Consider the following 19,971-nt stretch of genomic DNA (forward strand, 5'->3'; position numbering starts at 1 on the left):
TCCTGCTCACCACCAGCGGACGTCGCGGCTGGGTCGCGACGCTCTGCCGAGGTCACAATGACCTCCCTACTTTCCTCCTCGGAGAAAACCATGTCATCCACATCCGTGGGATCCTCTAATGCGAGCTCTGACTCGACGCCGCTCCTACGTTCCCCTGGCCTTCATGCGCCAGGACGATCTCCTGCTCGTTCTCTTGCTTCTTCCGAACCTCCCTGGTTCTCTTCTTCTTCCTGGTGTCCACCGCCTCCTTCTAGGCAGCCTACCAGGGCCATGCCCTCCGATCCCTTGGGAAGGTGCGGTTCGGGACTTGCAAACTCCAAGCCCCTACGGAACGGGTGGCTCAAAATAAAAAATAGGAAAAGCAGAGGAAGAAGCATGGACTAAATAGAAGGGAGCATACTAGTCTGGACACGATCGCGGAGTTGAAAGGTGCGGGCTTCCCATCGACCCTCTCTTTGGGCTTCAGCTGCAGCACCCGGCCAAGGCGACTCCAGACCTCGTCGTCCGGCAGCTCCTCCAGGTGACGCACAGTCTAGGTCTGACTGGGCCACTGTACATCCACATCGGCCTGCGTCCTCTCCGCCAACTGGCACAACCCGGTGGTGGTAAAGGGTGTGGAACACCCGCACCCTGTCAAGGCCGCTGCCGCAAGATCTTCTGGAGCTCCTCCTCGATGATCTCCACCTTGTTCTTCTCCTTATGAGCACAACCCCACGACCAACTATCCTACTTCTCCGGCCTCCCGCCGGTGAACACCGAGAACAGCGCCTCCGCCATATTCCTGATGTATAACCATCCTCCTGCCACCCCCTGTTGGAGTCACAGGGGATATACGTGGGATATAAGCCTCCCATCCTCGGTTTCCTCTGTAGGGCAAAACCCCCCACTAGCGCAATCTCGGCCGGATTCTCCACCGTCAAGGCTCTCCTAGAGAACAACCACCGGAAGAAGTCCGCGTGTGGCTCCATCCCGAGGAAAGCCTCGCAGACGGTGACAAAGCTAGCAATGCGCAACACCCCCGTCGGATTAAGGTGCTACAGCTCCAGAGCCCACTCATTGAGGAGCCCATGCAGGAACCAGTGCGTGGGGTATCCTAACCCGCACTCATGGAAGGTGAGAAAGGACACCACCTCGTCAGGCTGAGGTTGCGGGAACTCCTCCCTCCTAGGAGCCCTCCAGTGCGCCACCTCCTTCGGCGGTAGGAACCCCTTCGTGACGAAGGCCTTCAACACCGACTCTCTCACGGTGGACGACCTCTAGTCCGACATTTCGCTCTGAGATCGCAAAAGGATTTGTGACTTTCTTTTTTCTTCTCCCTTGCTCTCCCCCTTTTTCTTTCCTAGAAACCGCCGTGGCTCTCAAGAACGCTCTCAGCAAAGAAGGAAAAGGAAAGGAGGCGGCAGATGAGGAATAGGTGAAAGAACATGGCAAAAACCTTCTCCCTTCCTCCTACTTAAGGAAAAGGGTACACCAGTTAGGGGAGGGCGCGCCGATCTAGAAAGATGAAACGGTGGAGCGAAAAACTCTCTCTTTCCATTTAATGCAGATGAGACGCGCCCTGACCGATGAGATGTGCCCTGCCCGATGGATTGGCTCCTGATCAGATGGGACGTGGCCTAGGTATGGCCCACCACTACCGCACGCCAGCCACTACCGCACGCTGGGCACAAGAACCAAAGCGCCACCACACATAGGTGGCTCTCTACATCCCCAGGCGGGGCTTAGAAAAAGCCCAAAACGAGATCTCCGCCAGGAGAGACCATCGGGCTTCCTAAGTCGATCGAATGGCTCAGAAGAACACACCGAGAGACAGGTAGGGAGCAAAAAGGATGCCCCATGTAGGCCATGCCGACTCCAGTCATGAACGACGAGCATAGGTCCCGGTCGGACATTTCCTACTAGAGCTCTTCAAACCCCATCACTCGAGTCATCAAGGTAACACTATCGACCCCCTCTATTTCTTTATAAATCATTTCATACATCCATATGCGCATTCATTCCATACGCCCGTGCCTCCTAGGACAATTCGGGCCCTGAACCGCCCGGGGGCTCAGGAACTAAGCATCGCACGTGCAGCGAAATGCATCACAACGCTCCGTGTTGCATCATAAAGCGGCGGTTGCCTCATTCGACATGAGCAACCAACTGAGCCAGGGGAGAAAAACATAGATGAGCCCCATGTGGCCCTCGCCTAGTCTAGCAGACAGGGTCATCTCAACCTTCTCAGTTCGAATCCTGAACCTCTTGCCAAGCCCACAGAATCTCCATCGAGGGGAGGCCGTTAGACCACCCGGGTCGGTCTCCAAAATGACCCAGGCATCTGTCGGGTTGCAGGTAAAGGAGCAGTGGAATGTCACAAGAGGGCTATGCTAACCCCATCACAAACGACGGACTCAGATAACACTCGATCATACCTGTTAGCGAACTCACCGAGCGCGTCACTCGAGCCCGAGCGATCAGGGACAAGCGACAAAACTCAGCCCCTTCGGTTGTGAGGAACCGAGGATGGGGTAACATACATAACTCACACCGACCCCTACTAAAGCCCAACATGGCTCAGGGGCTTAAGACACAAAATGCCTGGGTCTATGACCCCGAACTTGCCCCATCCGGCTACGCTTTGACTGCGCTCCAAAACTTCCTAGGTCTGTGACCCTGAACTCGCCCCATCTGGCTATGCTCTGACTACGCTCCAAAACTTCCTAGGTCTACGACCCTGAACTCGCCCCATCCGGCTATGCTTCGACTGCGCTCCAAAACTACCTGGGTCTGCGACCCCGAACTCGCCCCATCGGGATCTATGAGCTCCGGCTCACCCGATCCCAAACTAAACTAAACTAACTACCTCAGTTGCGCGGGCCGCACCAAGGCCAGGATCCACGACTCCGACTCGCCCGATCCCACGACGCACACCGACACTGGGATAAGCGAACTATGTCTTGTCCGATCCCTAAAAGTCTAACTGCCTCGCCCGATCCCACGACGTGCATCGACGCCAGGATCCGCGAGCTCCGTCTCACCCGATCCATAAAACAACTAAACTGCCTCGGCTGCGCAACGATGCCTTGGTTAAACAAAACTCTGTCTCAACTGAAGAACACACACACATGCCCGCTAAACAAACACCCTCCAGATGGTTCTGCCCGAACCGCCTAGGGGCTCGGGGACTACACCCGCGGGTGCGCTCGCGCGCACCCACCGATGAAACAAAAACCTCCCACGTTGGCAACACGGAAAACCCCCCAGATGGTTTTGCTCGAACCGCCCGGGGGCTCAGGGGCTACACTCGTAGGTACGCTCGCACTGCACCCGTTGTTGAGGCAAAAATCCCCCAGACGATTCTACCCAAATCACCCGGGGGCTTGGGCGCTCCTATCGAATTCATAAACCCTAGGGTCCCTCGCGGACCGACTTCCCCGCAAAGGCTCAGCCCAAGCAGACAACACGCAACTCTTGGGCTGGCCCAAGTATTAGAACGACAGGCCAGAAGGGTGATCCAATCACCGACTGGACGGCCTAGGCCGAGGAGGAACGACACCTACTTTCCTGACTCTGGCCCACCTCTCCAACCAGAACGCTCGCTTCAGTCTCAAGCACGGAAGGCCTAGAAAGAGCACTACGTCTGACTCCAACCCCACTGTCTCCGACCGGGGAATGCAAAGACCCTGCTCAGTGCTCTTCTCCAACTGGCGCAACCAGAGTTGACTGGGACCAACCGACCAGGGACGCCCGCTCGAAAAGGACAAGGGAACGAACGGAGTAAAGCAAGGCAAGGCACACAAGTCAAACCACAATACTAGGGACCATACCATGTACACCTACAGGAACAATACTCTACAACTGCTCTGACACAAATAGTGTTGTAGGCGCTAACATTTTCCTCTACAGTATTGTGGGCGCCATTAACTCCCATATGTAAGCCCCCCACATGCCTCCGGGCATCGATAGTGTTGTGGGCACCAGCATTTACCGTACCGAGTGAACATGGTGAAACCCCTCACATGCCTTTGGGCATCAACAGTATAGCAAATACCAACATCTGCCATACCTGAACAAGACTGACGTAACCTCCCACGTGCTTTCGACATCCAACAGTGTTGTAGGCGCCTACCATCATCCTATACCTAACGGCGTGGGCAACAAGGTTTAGAAGCATATGTACTCTCTCCCTCTCACTTGTAAAGCCCTCCCCTTCATCTATAAAAGAGGATGCGCTCTCTCCCAAAAACTCAGTTGATTCAAGTTCATCAAAGTGATTCCTGATTCATTAGATCGATCAAGTTCACTAGCTCACAACCATAGGACCGCCAGGTTCGGACCTCAAGCACACGCTTGAACACTTAGCTCATAGCGGAGCTCCTGTCGCTCTCGGCCCTTCTGACCGGAGCTGACCGGACCTCTTGTACACCCCATCTTTCTCCTTCTCGTTTGTAACCCCATTGCAACTTCAAGCACCTGGGCTTAGGAATAAAGTCACCGGCTGACTCAAATTGGACGTAGGGCACATTGCCTGAACCAGTATAAACCCTGTGTCATTGAGTGCTAGGCCACCTCCGATCACAACGTATGGCAAAACTACAAATATTCACTAGTTGGTCACTTTCTGCATCGACACTACCCTTGCCAACTCTATCCATGTGTTGTACTTGGACGAACTAGCTAGAAAGTACACCCATTCCTTATGGAAAATACGATACTCTGAATACTTCCGGGTGAAGTGCTACAACGGTAATTCCGTGCGCTTGCGGATTGTTTCTGTTTGCGTTAAGAAATACCAACATGACACTCCTTTACTTTTCAGCATGCACCTAGCCATCTCCACCACCGTTTGGTTTCTACGCTGAACCACCCCATTCTATTGGGGAGAGTAAGGGGTGGTTGTATAGTGTTTTATGCCATACTCATTGCAGAAAACGTTAAAGGAGATTGAGTTAAACTCACCACCACAATTTGTTCTTAGTGCCTTCAGTCTGCCCTCCTAATCAACTTCAGCTCTCTGCTTGTTCTTTTTTAGGCAAGCCAATGCTTCATCCTATGATCTCAACAGTTCCACATATATCTACTGAAGTCATCAACAACTAGCATAAAAAAACTCAACCCCATTGTAGGTGATCTTACCTGACCACATAGATCATCATGAAATAGGTCCAAGCCCTTTCCTGCTCTGTAAGAGGACACCTTTGGAAATGGTGTGCGATGTTGTTTCCCCAGAGTGCATCCATCACACACTTGCTCAACTCTATCAACCACTGGAATACCGTCCACCAGCTACTTCCTTCCAAGATCTCGAAGAGCTTTTAAATTCAGATGCCCATATCTGGCATGCCACTTCCAGGCTTCATCATCCAGTTTGGTCAGTAGACAAACATGTGGCACAATTCCAAGTTTGACTATGTACAAACGATTGCCAGTGCGTGGAGCCTTAACTAACAATTTTCTTTCTTGATCAAGAACATATAGGAACCCATTCTCCAAAATTACTTTGCATCCATTTTCTTCTAACTGTCCAAGACTAACAATGTTGCTTTTCAGTTTTGGAATGTAATAGATATTTGTCATTACCTTATGCTCCTACTGACGGCCCTCTAGGACCAGTGAGCCGAGACCACAGATCTCAACACATGATCCATCGCCAAAAAGCACTATGTCGTCGATACCTTCATCAACTTGAGACAATGGCCATAGATGCCACAATTGTGGCATCTCCCCTTGCACCGCGGTGTACCTTCAGAGGTGAGCTTCACACCACCTATCTATCCTGAACAGCCTGCATCAGATCGAGATGTTGCCTTCCCTTTTCCCTAACTACTGCCTCCACTGCCTCCCTCCTTGTGAGAGTTAACATGGAAACGATTCTTGTGTTTCTCAAGCCACTCTTCTTTAATGAGCAGTAGCCAGCCAGCTTTGTCAGTGATCTGCTCCACTCTATCTTCAAAACGATCTTCAGCAGCATGAAGGCATCCCACCAAATCTTCAATCGAGATGGTCTTGACATCATAGATCATCTCGATCGAGATGGCGACTTGATTGAAGCGAGGTGGAACAACACGCAGAAATTTCTTAACCACACGGGTATCATCAAGGGTCTCACCGAGTAATTTGAAGTTGGCGACGAGATTAATGATTCTCATCCAAAAGTCTTCAACACTCACCCCTTCTTTGAATTCGATGTTCTCGAACTCCTTCAAGAGCTTCTGCACATTCACCTCCTTCACTCGATCCGCTCCAATCCTCATCATCTTCACTGTTTCCCAGGCTTCCTTCATAGTTTTCTTTGCGCCTCGAGTTCCCCACATCTCCTTGGGCACCGACCACATCAATGCTCCCATAGCCTATCGATCTTGGGAGCGCTTGACGTTGGTACCTGGATCAATTCCTTCATAGATCTCCATCTCCTCAAAATTGATTTGCATCAACATCTCCCACTACGCATAATTGGATTGAGTAAGCATTGACCATACAAGAGAACTCTCCTTGATGCCTGATGACACCATGCTAGAACTTGGTCGCATGTCGCCCATCTCCCTTCTCATCGGCAGCCTCCGAGGGTTCGCCTTGAACTTCTTTAGCGCCAGCCATTGCGGTGGGCTGATCGAGCTGCTATAGAACATTCACCGTGCCTCTGATACTAGTAGATGGAACCCAGCCGTGGCAGTCGGTCCCAGGAACGAACGACGGCGCCGGAGCACGGTCACCGCAGCGAGAGCACGAACTCTGGAACACACACACGAAAGTGGATCAACATGATGATATGGACTGCACAACTACTGTAGCTTTTCTGGGATGTTTTCATTGCATTACATAGACGGATACATGGGCTTGATGGCCGACCACCCTGCCGCATGATGAGCTCCACGATATCCTGCTTTACCAGATTGATGACCGTGTTCATGCACTGTGCGACGTCATGACGGGGAGACCCACTTGGCGGTCACGGCGTGAGCTAGGCACAGCACCAGCCACCCGCAATTCGAGGCCATCTAATACAAACTACTGAAAGCATAAAAACAATAGTTCCAACTAGATTACATCAAGGTTAAACCTAACTTATTCAAGCTAACAATGACGATGGGGAGCCAGGCGATGATCAGGATGAGCAACCAGGCAGTCGCGACCGCCATAGAGGGCGAGGTTAGATCTGTGTGAGGATGGCGCTGCTGAGGCCGATGTAGCCCTTGAGCAGGCCAAGCACGGTGCCACGGGTGGCACCCTCGGGGAAGTTCCTGACGCACGTCACCAGTGCGCTGGTGTCGGCGAACGCCTATGAGTTAGCAGCCCGCGTAGACGTAGGCGCACATGAGCCAGACCGACGGACAGCGGCGGTCGCTCGGTGCGACCAGGGCGTGAGGGAGAGGTAGACCACGAGGTAGCCAGCGAGGTTCATGGCGGCGCCGATGGCGAGCATGGCCCACGGCAGGGCCACCTCACTGAGCAGCCCCACGGGGACGCCCACGTTGCTGCCTAGGTCCTTTAAGAAGGCGAGCGTGGCGACGGCATGATGGTCGTAGCCCAGAGCCGGCTTGAGCGCCTAGGAGTAGATGCCGAACGCATACGTCGCACCCGACGCCGACAGGATCAGCAGGCACACCAACAGTGTGTACCATCGCCCGGAGAGCACTTGGCTGGGCGAACCGCGCCGTTGTCAGCACCTCCGTCGCCACGCCACTTGCTGCCGGCCATGAACGCGAACACCATGGCAGTGCCAAGTGTATACATGTACAGTGCGTGTGCCAGTGTGCATCATGAACAAATGAAGTGCAAAGCTGTAGACCCAACTGTAAATGTTTTAGTTGACTGATTGCTGTCACTGTTGTTCCCGTTCCATGCCCCCTCCTGTTCAAACACCACATCTCGACTGATATGCAATTTCTTTGTGGAGGGATCTAGCAGCGGATAGCCTTTTTGTTCCTGCTTCATAGCCTAACAGAACAATTTTTGTGAATCTGTCTGACTGCTTCCCAACACCAGGCCCAATCTTCTTTACATGAGCAAGACAACCAAAGGTTCTCAAATGATCAACTCGTGGTTTCTTGCCATGCCAATGCTTCATATTGAGTTTTATCTTGTACACTCTTTGTTGGAGCTGTGTTCAACAGATAAACTGCTGTTGTGACTGCCTCTCCCTAGTATTTTGATGGCATGTTGGTGGTCCTTAAGTCCTTAAAATAACCGCCAACACTCACATAAAATGAACTCATATGAACACCGAACTTAGGATTAGGACTTATAACTAACCAATTCCATGAGTTTTGGTGATTCATCATTTGCAGGAGGGCATTTGTGGAAATACACATACAGGGCTAAGAATGTGGAACGGAACAAAGCATAAATACCAGTTTACGCAAGCCCAAAAGAGAGATGCCCAATCACTAGAAGAATCAGGGCCCAAACAAGTGGAGAATAAGCCCATAACCAAAGCAAATCACCTCAACTCCCCGCCAAACCCCCATGGGCCAAGACACAAAACTCATGGGAGGCAACCCACCGAAGATGGGCGTGTTTGGGCCCAGCCAGGGTGCAGCCGCACCCCACCAACCAGCCCAAACAGTCCCATCTCACGCGGGCTACCTCTTATCGACATTCCAAAGGTGGTTCCCTGAGTTTGGTCTTGATTCAACGTACTTGGAGGTCGGTTTGGGGTATTATGAGAGGATCATGGAATATTCCATGCATATTCACTCCCCTCTCCACTATAAAAGAAGGCCTCCACCCCCTCCTCAAACAACACACCAAGGAAGAGAGCTACACCAAATTTGAGCATCACTCCAAAGGGCTTAGGCCCTAGCCAGCTAGAGTTGAGTATTATGGAGAGATGTGAGGGAGACTATGGGGAAGTGTCGGACCGGTCGGCGGTCTCCCTAAGCTTGTACCACGATGAACACATGTACCTCAATGAATTCGTCCGCTAAGTAAATGTTCATGATACTTATGGTAGAAAGTCTTTTGATTAGTTAAGCTTTACTCTTATTTACTTGCGGGTTCATCGTCCGTTCTTGTAACAGATACTCTAGTAGAGGGCCCTGATAGAGACGGATAACCGTGATCGATGCTAGAGTAGTAGTCGATAGCGTAGACTGTGGTGTCTAGGCTAGAGGATGCCTTCGTTTGCCTTGTTCCCCATAGTTGAGGGGTATGCAGTAGGTGGTGACAGCCCTGTCCGTCCCTTGTAATCCCCCACATTTGGTTTCGGCATAGAGCTATAAGCCGGAGGCACCTGGCAGACCAGGTGTAAGCTAGTGCCCGAAGTGAGCAAGTAGAAGTAGTGTTTATCTCTCCAAAGACCCTAAACTCACAGGAATCCATCTCTACCCTTGCCAACTCTATCCTTGTGTCTAGGTGAGAGGCTACCTTCGTTTGCCTCGTTCCCCACAGTTGAGAGGTAGGCGGCAGGTGGTGATAGCCCTGTCTGTCCCTTGTAATCCCCCACGTTTGGTTTCGGCGTAGAGCTATAGGCCAGAGGCGCCTGGCAGACCAGGTGTAAGCTAGTGCCCAAAGTGAGCAAGTGGAAGTAGAGTTTATCTTTCCAAAGACCCTGAAACCACAGGAATACATTTCTACCCTTGCCATCTCTATCCTTGTGTTGTACTTGGACAAACAAGCTAGAATAGTACACCCGTTCCCTGTGGAAAATACGATACCGTGAATACTTTCGGGTGAAGTGGTACAACGTAATTCCGTGCGCTTGTGGATTATTTATGTTTGCATTAAGAAATACCAACAAGCATTTCTGGTGCTGTTGCCGGGGAACGGTTGCTGTATTTTCTTCAAACCTTGTTCATCCTCGTATCTTGTATCTTTTCTTTTCATAAAAACAAAATAGATATTCCTTTTTCTTTTTCATTATGAAGCCAACTTCATATCAAAACCTTTATGCTTCAAAGGGCGAGTTCCTTGAGCCATCACTTTCCCCAAAACAAAACTGTTCATCTATCAGTGAACTTCATTCTAGCTTTATAGCCATGGTTCGGGCACAACCTTTCTCTGAGAATGATAACAAAGACCCATGTAATCACCTACGAGAGTTTGAGGAAATGTGTTCATGCCTGAGTATCTCTGGCATGACACAAGAAACTCTTAAGTGGAAATTGTTTCCCTTCTCTATCACGGGGAAGGCGAAGCAATGGTACACTCATGCCGAAGAAAGTACGAATGAGGACTGGGATGAACTTATATACACGTTTTGCCTTGCATTTTTCCCTATGTCCCATATCGTCTCTCTACCAAGGGCGATCCTCAGTCTTTGAGCAGTACAAGAAGGAGTCTATTGGTGCAGCCTAGGCCAGGTTTTTAGCATTAATACACTCTGGCCCAGACATGTTTTTACCCAACAGTGTGTTGCTACATCTCTTTTGTTCGGGTCTCGACATGGAGTCTGACTTATGCCTTGACATGACTGTCGAAGGCCGTTTTGCACACCAAACTATGACAGAGAAAGTAACATTCCTTAAGCGCCTTATAGACAATCATACTTCCTCCGTCATAAAAACCAAACCCCTCTAGGTAAAAGTCATGTCAAGTTTTGAGGAGCCCTCATCAGCCAAATCCAAACCCATACCTTCCTTATACCTAGATTTGACTCATGAGCCCTCACCCGAACCACGAACGCCGAAGGAAAGAGTAATTCATCCTTCAGAGTTCCCTATCAAATTCAAGGATTACGGCAATACTTCAAAACATTTTTGGCACAAAAAACCTACACTTCCTTCTAAGGAAGCCTCCCCTAACGCGGAACCATCAAAGGAATGGTTAATGGAAGTGAAACACTTTTCCAAAGCAATTTGCGTTCTTTCACCTTCCATGACCATGTCTTGTTCGTTAAGGGGAACTTTCATAGAAGCCCTGCACAACCCCATAGTCGGGACTAGTATCGTGTCAGAATTCCAAGTTTGACGTGTACAAACGATTGCCAGTGCATGGAGCCTTAACTAACAATTTTCTTTCCTGATCAAGAACACATAGGAACCCATTCTCCAAAACTAGTTTTTCATCCATTTTCTTTCAACTGTCCAAGACTAACAATGTTGTTTTTTAGTTTTGGAATTTAATAGATATTTGTCATTACCATATGCTCCTGCTGATGGCCCTCCAGGACCACTGAGCCGAGACCACAGATCCCAACGCATGATCCATCGCCAAAACGCACTGTGTCCGTGGACACCTTCATCAAGTTGAGACAATGCTGAATGGGAGCCTATCATGTGGTTGCTGGCCCCTGTGTCCAGCACCCACACACCATCTTCACACTGCACTAGCACAACTGTCTTCTTCGAGAGATGCATAGTTTGCATTGGCACTCTTGTGATGATGTTTGTCGCCGACATCAACAGCGCCGGCTGATCCACCCCCACCACTACAACATTCGCCTCCTCTCACTTCTATTCTTTCTTTTGCTTCTTTGGTCGTTTGTAGTCTTCTGCCCAGTGGCCATAGATGAGACAATTGTGGCATCTCCCCTTGCACCGCGGTGTACCATCAGAGGTGAGATTCACACAACCTGTCTAACCTGAACCTCCTGCATCAGATCGAGATGTTGCTGTCCCTTTTCCTTGACTGCTGCCTCCACTGCCTCCCTCCTTGTGAGAGTTCACTTGGAAATGGTGCTTGTGTTTCTCAAGCCACTCTTCTACAACGAGCAGTAGCCGGCCAGCTTTGTGAGTGATCTGCTCCACTCTATCTTCAAAACAATCTTTAGCAGCACGAAGGCGTCCCACCAAATCTTCAACCAAGAGGGTCTTGACATCACAGAACATCTCGATCGAGACGGCGACTTGATTGAAGCAAGGTGGAACAACACACAGAAATTTCTTAACCACACGGGTATCATCAAGGGTCTCACCGAGTGATTTGATGTTGGCGACGAGATTGATGATTCTCATCCCAAAGTCTTCAACACTCTCCCCTTCTTTGAATTCGATGTTCTCAAACTCCTTCAAGAGCTTCTGCACATTCACCTCCTTCACTCCGCTCCGCTCCAATCCTCAGCGTCTTCACTGTTTCCTAGGCTTCCTTCATAGTTTTCTTTGCACCAAGAGTACCCCACATCTCCTTGGGCACCGACTGCATCAATGCTCCCATAGCCTATCGATCTTGGGAGCGCTTGATGTGGGTACCTGGATCAATTACTTCCCATATCTCCATCGCCTCATAATTGATTTGCATCAACATCTCCCACTCTGCATAATTGGATCGAGTAAGCATTGGCCATACCAGAGAACTCTGCTTGACGCTTGATGACACCGTGCTAGAACTTGGCCGCATGTCGCCCATCTCCCTTCTCATCGGTGGCCTCCGAGAGTTCACCATGAACTTCTTTAGAGCCAGGAGGTCATGTTGGGCTAATTGAGCCGCTATAGAACATTCAGCCGTGGCTCCTGATACCAGTTGTTGGAACCCTAGCCTTGGCGTCCGGTCCCTAGAACGAACGGCGGAACGGTGGCGCCGAAGCGTGGTCCCCGCAGCGAGAGCACGAGCTCTAGAACACACACACACACGAAAGTGGATGAACACTATGATATGGACTGCGCAACTGCCAGTAGCTTTTCTGGGACATTTTCATTGCATTCCATAGATGGATACATGGGCTTGAAGCCCGATGACCCCACCGCATGTTGAGCTCCATGATCTCTTGGTTTACCAGATCGATGACCGTGGGCATGCGCAGCGCGTCATCGCGACGGGGAGACGCACGTGTCGTTCACTGTGTGAGCTAGGCACAACACCCGCCACCCGCAATACTACGCCATCTAATACAAACTACTGAAAGCATAAAAACAATAGTTCCAACGAGATTACATCAAGGTTAAAACTAACTTATTCAAGCTAACAACGGCTGCGGGGAGCCAGGCGATGAGCAGGACGAGCGACCGGGCATCGTGGCCGCCGTAGAGGGCGAGGTAGATCTGCATGAGGATGGTGCTGCTGAGGCCGACGTAGCCCTTGAGCAGGTCGAGCATGGCGCCATGGGCCTCTGGTAAGTTCCTGAACACACGTCACCAAGCTCGCCGATGCCGGCCAACGCCTGTGAGTTGGCGCCCACGCAGACGTAGGCGCACATGAGCCATAGCGGCGGCGACGGCGGTCGCTTGGCGTGGCCAGGCGCAAGGGAGAGGTAGACCATGAGGTAGGTTCATGGCGGCGCCGACGGCGAGCACGGCCCATGGCGGGGCCACCTCAGTAAGCAGCCTCGTGGGGACGCCCATGTTGCTGTCCCAGGTCCTTGAAGAAGGCGAGCATGGTGACGGCGCGCTGGTCATAGCCCAGCGCTGACTTGAGCGCCCGGGAGTAGATGACGAACACATACGTCGCGCCCGACGCTGACAGGATCAGCAGGCACGCCAACAGCATGAACCATCACCGGGAGAGCACCTGGAGGGCGAACTGCGCCGCTGTCAGCACCTCCGTCGCCACGCCACTACTGCCGACCATGAACGCGAACACCATGGTGCGCCAGTGTATACACGTACGTACGTGCGTGTGCCGGTGTGTGTTGTGAACAAACGAAGTGCAAAGCTGCAGACTGCTGTGTCACCTCACATGCATAAAAAGAGTTTGACTCACTACTACAAAATAGCACTTCACTACTGACGTCAGTCACTGCCGGAATTAGGAGAACCAGTAGTGTTGACCCTTCACTGCCGGTTCTTGGCTCTGAAAACAAAAAATTGATTTGGGATGTGACCAAACTGGCAGTGATGACAACTATCACTGTCGGTTTGTGTCTCTAACCGGTAGTGGCTTGACAGACACATATCACTGCCGGGTCAAGCCAAGAGACGACAGTGATTGGACACTATCACTATCGGTTCTAGCGAAGAACCGACAGCGATAAGCCTACAACACAAAAGGCTGCAGCCATCCTCTCTTTCCTCCTCTCTTCCATCCTGAGAACAGAGGCGCACGTTTGGGCCCTTCCCTCCATTGTTGCGGCTGCTCTTCACCATGAAGCTAGCACTTGGATTTTGAAGAATGGCTTGATCTTTTTGCTTTAAGGTTAGTAATAAACATCCACTCCTTTAATTTTGTTGTTTAATTAGCTTCGTTTTGATGGCTACATTGCTTGATTCTCATTCTAGTTCTTTCTCCATTCTAGAGAGCACTTTTTCAATTGGACATTTGTACAAGGCTAAAATTATGGTGAATCCATCATCTAAAAGGTTGGTGTCTATGAACACATTTAAATTCCTAGCTAATTATTCCATGGTGGTCAAGATCATCATTGTTAGTATGTGATGCTATAATTAGTTCTTAGAAGTAGAGTAGATTTTTTTATGAATTTATTGAGAAAATTAATCTATGTGTCACATAACAACGCATTGTTTGGAGCTACATTGTTGTTCATGATCATGTCTCCAATTTTAGACATTTTTTTAATTATTGTCTCCATTTTTATGTGGCATGGAGTAGAATAATTGTTCTTCATTATTAGTGTAATAAATTTTTATGGGGCTGCATTTTTCAATTTATATGGGCATTGTTTGGAGCTACATTGTTGTTCATGATCATGTCTCCAATTTTAGTCTTTTTTAAAATAAGTGTCTCCATTTTTATGTGACATGGAGTAGAATAGTTGTTCTTCGTTATTGTGCAATAATTGTTTTTTACTATGAATTTTCAATTTACAGGGCCCAGGCTACCAATTTCAATTTTCCAATAATTAGTGTACAATAATGTTTTCCAAAAATGGTACTTTCGAGCTACAATTGTTGTTCATGAAACTCGATTTCTTATTAATTCTTTGTAATTACTGTCTCAATATTTTTTTATGCAGAGATAGATCGAGAGTGGATGCATCTACCCCTGAACTGGACAAGTAGTACATGCATGGCATCAGCCAGTTTATCACCGATGCCAAAGCCCATGCTGGGAATGGGAACCATGTCTTCTGCCGATGCAAAGATTGCAAGAATCAAAGGAACTTTTGTCAAATTGAGTCTATACGATCGCACTTGATTACCAGGGGGTTCATGTCCAACTATATGATATGGACTATGCATGGCAAGGTTGGTGTGAATGTTCCACAGAAAAACGATGATGATGTGGACATGCCTGACGTAGCCATCTACGATGCTAACGAGGAACCCAGTGTCAACACAGAACCTATGGCCATAATTAATAATGTGTTTAGGAACACGCTAGCTGATGACACCGAGGATAACGATGGCATTTCTCAGCTGCTACGTAATGTAGAGACCGGATGTCTTAGTGAAAGACAGCTGAGAAAGCTAGAGAAAATGGGACAAGATGACAAAACACCATTGTATAAGAATTATCCAATGAGCAAACTGGAAGCCGACATCATGCTGTTAGAGTTCAAATCGACAAATGGATTGAGCGATAAAGGCTTCGATTAGTTGTTAGGTATAATAAGGGAAATGCTCCTAGAAAAAAACAAGTTGCCAGAAAAGACATACTTGGCCAAACAAATGATCTGCCCCATCGGCCTCGAGGTTGAAAAAAATCTACACGTGTTCCAATGATTGCATATTGTACCGTGGAGAAAAATACAAAGATTTGGACAAGTGCCCCATGTGTGAAGCTCCACGGTACAAGGTAAGGCCGTCATATGAGGGATACCAAGTCCAGAGGAGGTCCTGTAAAGGTCGTTTGGTATTTCCCTATAGATCCTCGGGTGCATAGGCTGTTTGCATGTGCAATGTCAGCCAAGTTGTTGCGTTGGCATGGAGAAGAGCGTAAGAAAGATACAATGATGAGGCACCCTGCTGATGGGCATGACTGGAGGACTAGTTAATACTATGTTCTACAAGGACATCGGTGGAGAGATAAGGCACCTTTGGTTTGCTTTGAGCACAGATGGGATGAATCCTTTCGACCAGGTTAGAAGCAATCATAGCACCTAGCCAGTGACGCTCTATATATATAACCTTCCACCTTGGGTCTGTATGAAGTGGTCGTACATCCAGATGCCACTAATGATCCAAGGGCCAATACAACCTGGGAATGATATCGATGTGTTTCAGGAACCAGTGATCGATGAACTAGTAGAGATGTTTGAAAAGGGTGTGTCGGATGTTTGGGATGAGTTCAAAAAGGAACATGTCATGATCAAGGGAGTACTTATCGCTACAATCACCGACCTGCCAGGTCGAGGTTCATTGTCCGGAGAGAAGTCAAAAGGCTATACTAGATGTGTTGAGTGCTTAGATGACACTGATGCGGTAAATCTACCAAATAACTCAAAGATAGTTTATATGGGACACCATAGGTTCCTACCTAAGGATCACCCTTACCACAGGAACAAAAAAGATTTCAACAGTAGTATTGAGAAACGCTTAGCTCCAAAATATCAAGACGAGCATGCGATACTTTGAGAACTCAACAACCTAGAGGTTATCCTTGGGAAGGGGGACAATACAATAGCAGCGCCTGATGAGAGCATTTGGAAGAAAAAAAATGGTTTTATGGAAACTACCTTACTGGCCATTTGTAAGTGTACGCCACATGTCTTGATCCCATGCACATCACGAAAAACATGTGCGCTAACATGCTTAACACCATGATGGACACCGGGGGACATCAAAGGATTCACTAGTCACACACCTGGACATGCAACACTTGGAAATCAGGAAGGAGCTGCATCCCGTGGAGCTAGAGAATTGCTAGTTCGAACTTCTAGTTGCAGTCATGGACATTGAAGAAGGAAGAAACGCATGCACTTATTGTTGGGAGTATGCCCTAGAGATAATCATAGAGATGATTATATTGCCTTGTATCCATGATATATTATGAGTTCATTGAATTTCCATTAAAGACAACCTGTATCGATTAGTAATTATGTGAATTGTTTGTGAAACTCTTTTACTTGTATGGTTATTCTAATGTTGTCCCTGGTCAGAGTTCGTGTGAGGACACACATGAATAATGGATCAGCACATTATTAGTTGATGACTATGTTTCACAAGTCATAGACATGGAGATGTCAAACTAATAATGTGGGCACATGTATGACATGGGGCTGGACTGACCCAACGTGAGATGTTGTTATTATCTCTATTCACATCATGTATGTTATGTCCTTAGACCTGAGATTGTTGTATGTATTCAAGATGTGAAATGACCTACTCAGGGACTATCAAACTGCTACTCCGTAACACGGTAGTTATAAAGGTGGTTTTTTGGGTTTGTCGGGAAACATGCTATGAGACATAGACAATCATGAAGGAATTTGCCCCTCTCTATATGAGAGAGATATCACTGGATCACTCTAATGATTAGATCAAGAAATGCATGGCCGTGCTTGGGTTAAGTGTTAACCTATGAGTTGGACCAAATATCGTGAGGCGAGGGAATAACAAGTATATGGTTTTGTGGTGGTTCATCGGATATGATCTTTGCGTACGCATAGGAGTTGACATGCCTTTCTAGAGGCTGCTATCAACTAATGGCCGAGTAGGAGTACTCGGGCCTTGTCTCTCAACTAGCAGTCTGGAGGCACTGACGCTTCCTCCCTGTATGTGTGGATACCTCGGAGGTGCTGCATCTGGAGCACAAGGACGAACTGCACGAAGGGGACAGACGTACGGACGACCTGGCAACTGCATGGCACTGCTACGACACGTACGACTACATCGAGTCGCTTCTACTGCACCTGCACGTCTAGTGGTAATCCCGTGATCTATAACTAGCAGTAGATCCTGGTTTATGAGGTCGAATTTTTTTTGTTTTTCGGCTAGCGTAGCATCCTCATAACCCTACAGTGGTATCAGAGTGGGTTACTACTGTTGTTATAGGTTTGGATGAGTGCGTATGGAGATATGTGCGGTTGTAGATGAGTCTCTGATCATGGTTCGTGATTTTACCTGTGTTGGTCTTGTAACGATCTACTCATACCGGTCGGAATTCCGCCATCCGAGTTAAGTGATACATGTAAATCCAGTCATGGCAAGATGGAGATCAATCAGATTGATCGAATCAAACCTAGGTCAAGTGCCGAGCGCATGTGATGCCCAACTATGATAGATTAGATCTACTTGCCGGGCGCCAGGGTGCAAGAAAAAGTGTTGTTCGGTAAAACTAGCCATAACTTTTGCATACGACCTCGGATTGAGACGAACTCTAAACGAAAATTGTAGAGAATTTTTTTACATCTGATTCTCACCGCCTTTGGCGGTTTCTGATGAAGACTAGGCCCGATCTTCTGAAAGGTATGATAGCGTCGATTGGTGGAGACTCGACGTTCACGATCTAGGTTTCGAACCAAGACTGATTCAGACCCCCCGCAACCATTACACCACTGCTCCATTGGTTATCAACTACGCGAACGCGATTGACCTCGCCGAGAAGGCTTTCCTGCAAGCGAATCGAGAACACAAGCAAGAACGGGATGAACGCAATCTAAAATTGCAAATAAATATGAGGCTTATGAAAATAAGAAGGAGTTCAAGTATTTATTCGAAAGGACTAATCGCCACAGGCGAACAAGATCAAGAACTGGTGCCCTGGTTCATAGCAAGCAGCCTTGGCGGCACAGTTGCAGTAAAACGATGTCTGTTTCACTGAGGAAATCAAGAACTAAACAAAACCCAAACCCTAAGAAGAGCGATGACTGCTATTTATAGAGTCTTGGGCATCGCCCCCCTGGATGCGCCCCCTAATGGGCCCAAACACGATACACGGTCCAACGGACCAAAAGACGGTGTCGCAGCATCCTGACAGATTCTAGACGCTGACTTGTTTTGACTGATTCCCGTTGATTCCGAAGGTCTTTTGACATGAAACCACTTGGATTGGCTTCCTAATCAAATTAGCTTTCCAACCATATGTTGATCATTGAAAACGGAGTCCGGATACATCCTGGGTGACCAGTTTAAGGCAGGACTGGTCCTGGAGGCCGAGGCAGACTCAGGGGTGGATCCAGATCGGGGCTGCTGCCCCGGGCTGAGCTGCTGATTCACGTTCAAAACAGTCTGATCTTGCTTCCTAGGCCTCCTTTTGTCTAATTAAGATCATAGTTTTTTAGGCTTAAACACCACATATGTTAAAGGGGCTATATGGACTCGCCTCGGGCTGCAGCCCGGGCAGCCCGGGCCCTGGATCCGCCTCTGGGTAGACTCGAACTTGAGTTGCTTTGGGCCTCCACCTCGGGGACTCGAACCGAATTAGCCTCGGACCTCCTTCTTGACTTGGACACCCTTGCTGGCCTCCTACCCCTCCATACCATGTGCCAAACATGGTCATATGCATATGTGTCATTTCCTCCTCATCCTCCCCTTCTTGACGAAAAGCCGTCCTCGGCGTCGATTGTACTTGAAACTGATCCTGCACAACATAAAGGAGAACGGGGTTGCTGAAAACAAAGGTAACTGAAATAATTGTGAGAAGGAACGTGACCATGTTTCCAAGTTTGTAGCATGTCATCTCGCATAAAAATTTCAGCAAGCATGTAGACTCCATGATCCGAATGCACACGATGTATGTCAACACTATCCTGTAAAAGATTAGAACTAACCAAAGATAATGCAGGAATAGATGATCTAACAGACATAGGTAGCAACCAACAATGCTCCCCTTCTTGGAAGTGAACTTGTTTCTTTGAGGAACATGAGAAAATGTTTGTATTATTATGGCTGCCCTCTAAACGATCATAATCTTGTACAACAAAAGGAGAATTCATATTACTACGAATGTATACTCGATGTATCATATATTGTCCCTTATTATTATATTTGCCAATAACATGATATGTATGTTTAGAAAACCAAGGCAAATCAACATATTTAAATAGGCTCTCCTCCAAACAATCTAGGTTACACAAAACATCAAATTCAATGTAACCCAAAGTATGTAAAGAAGACAACAGTTTGAACTCATCAGTTTTAGTAGCAATATGAATAACATGTTTATTTTCAGCACAAGTGACTGGTTCCAAAACATGTAAAACTGAGGCATCATCAACCAATTCATCTTTATCATAAGGAACTTCAAGCAAATTATCATGGGACGGAGATAAATCAA

General features: G+C 48.3%; 1 pseudogene; it reads right to left on the reverse strand.

Moving 5' to 3' along the window:
* LOC136482931 (protein NUCLEAR FUSION DEFECTIVE 4-like) overlaps positions 1-13,440 on the reverse strand; it is a 59,874-nt pseudogene extending 46,434 nt beyond the window's left edge.
* Positions 13,441-19,971: the final 6,531 nt, after the last annotated feature.

This window comes from Miscanthus floridulus, chromosome 9 (assembly GCF_019320115.1).
Source record: "Miscanthus floridulus cultivar M001 chromosome 9, ASM1932011v1, whole genome shotgun sequence".
Taxonomy (NCBI): Eukaryota; Viridiplantae; Streptophyta; class Magnoliopsida; order Poales; family Poaceae; genus Miscanthus; species Miscanthus floridulus.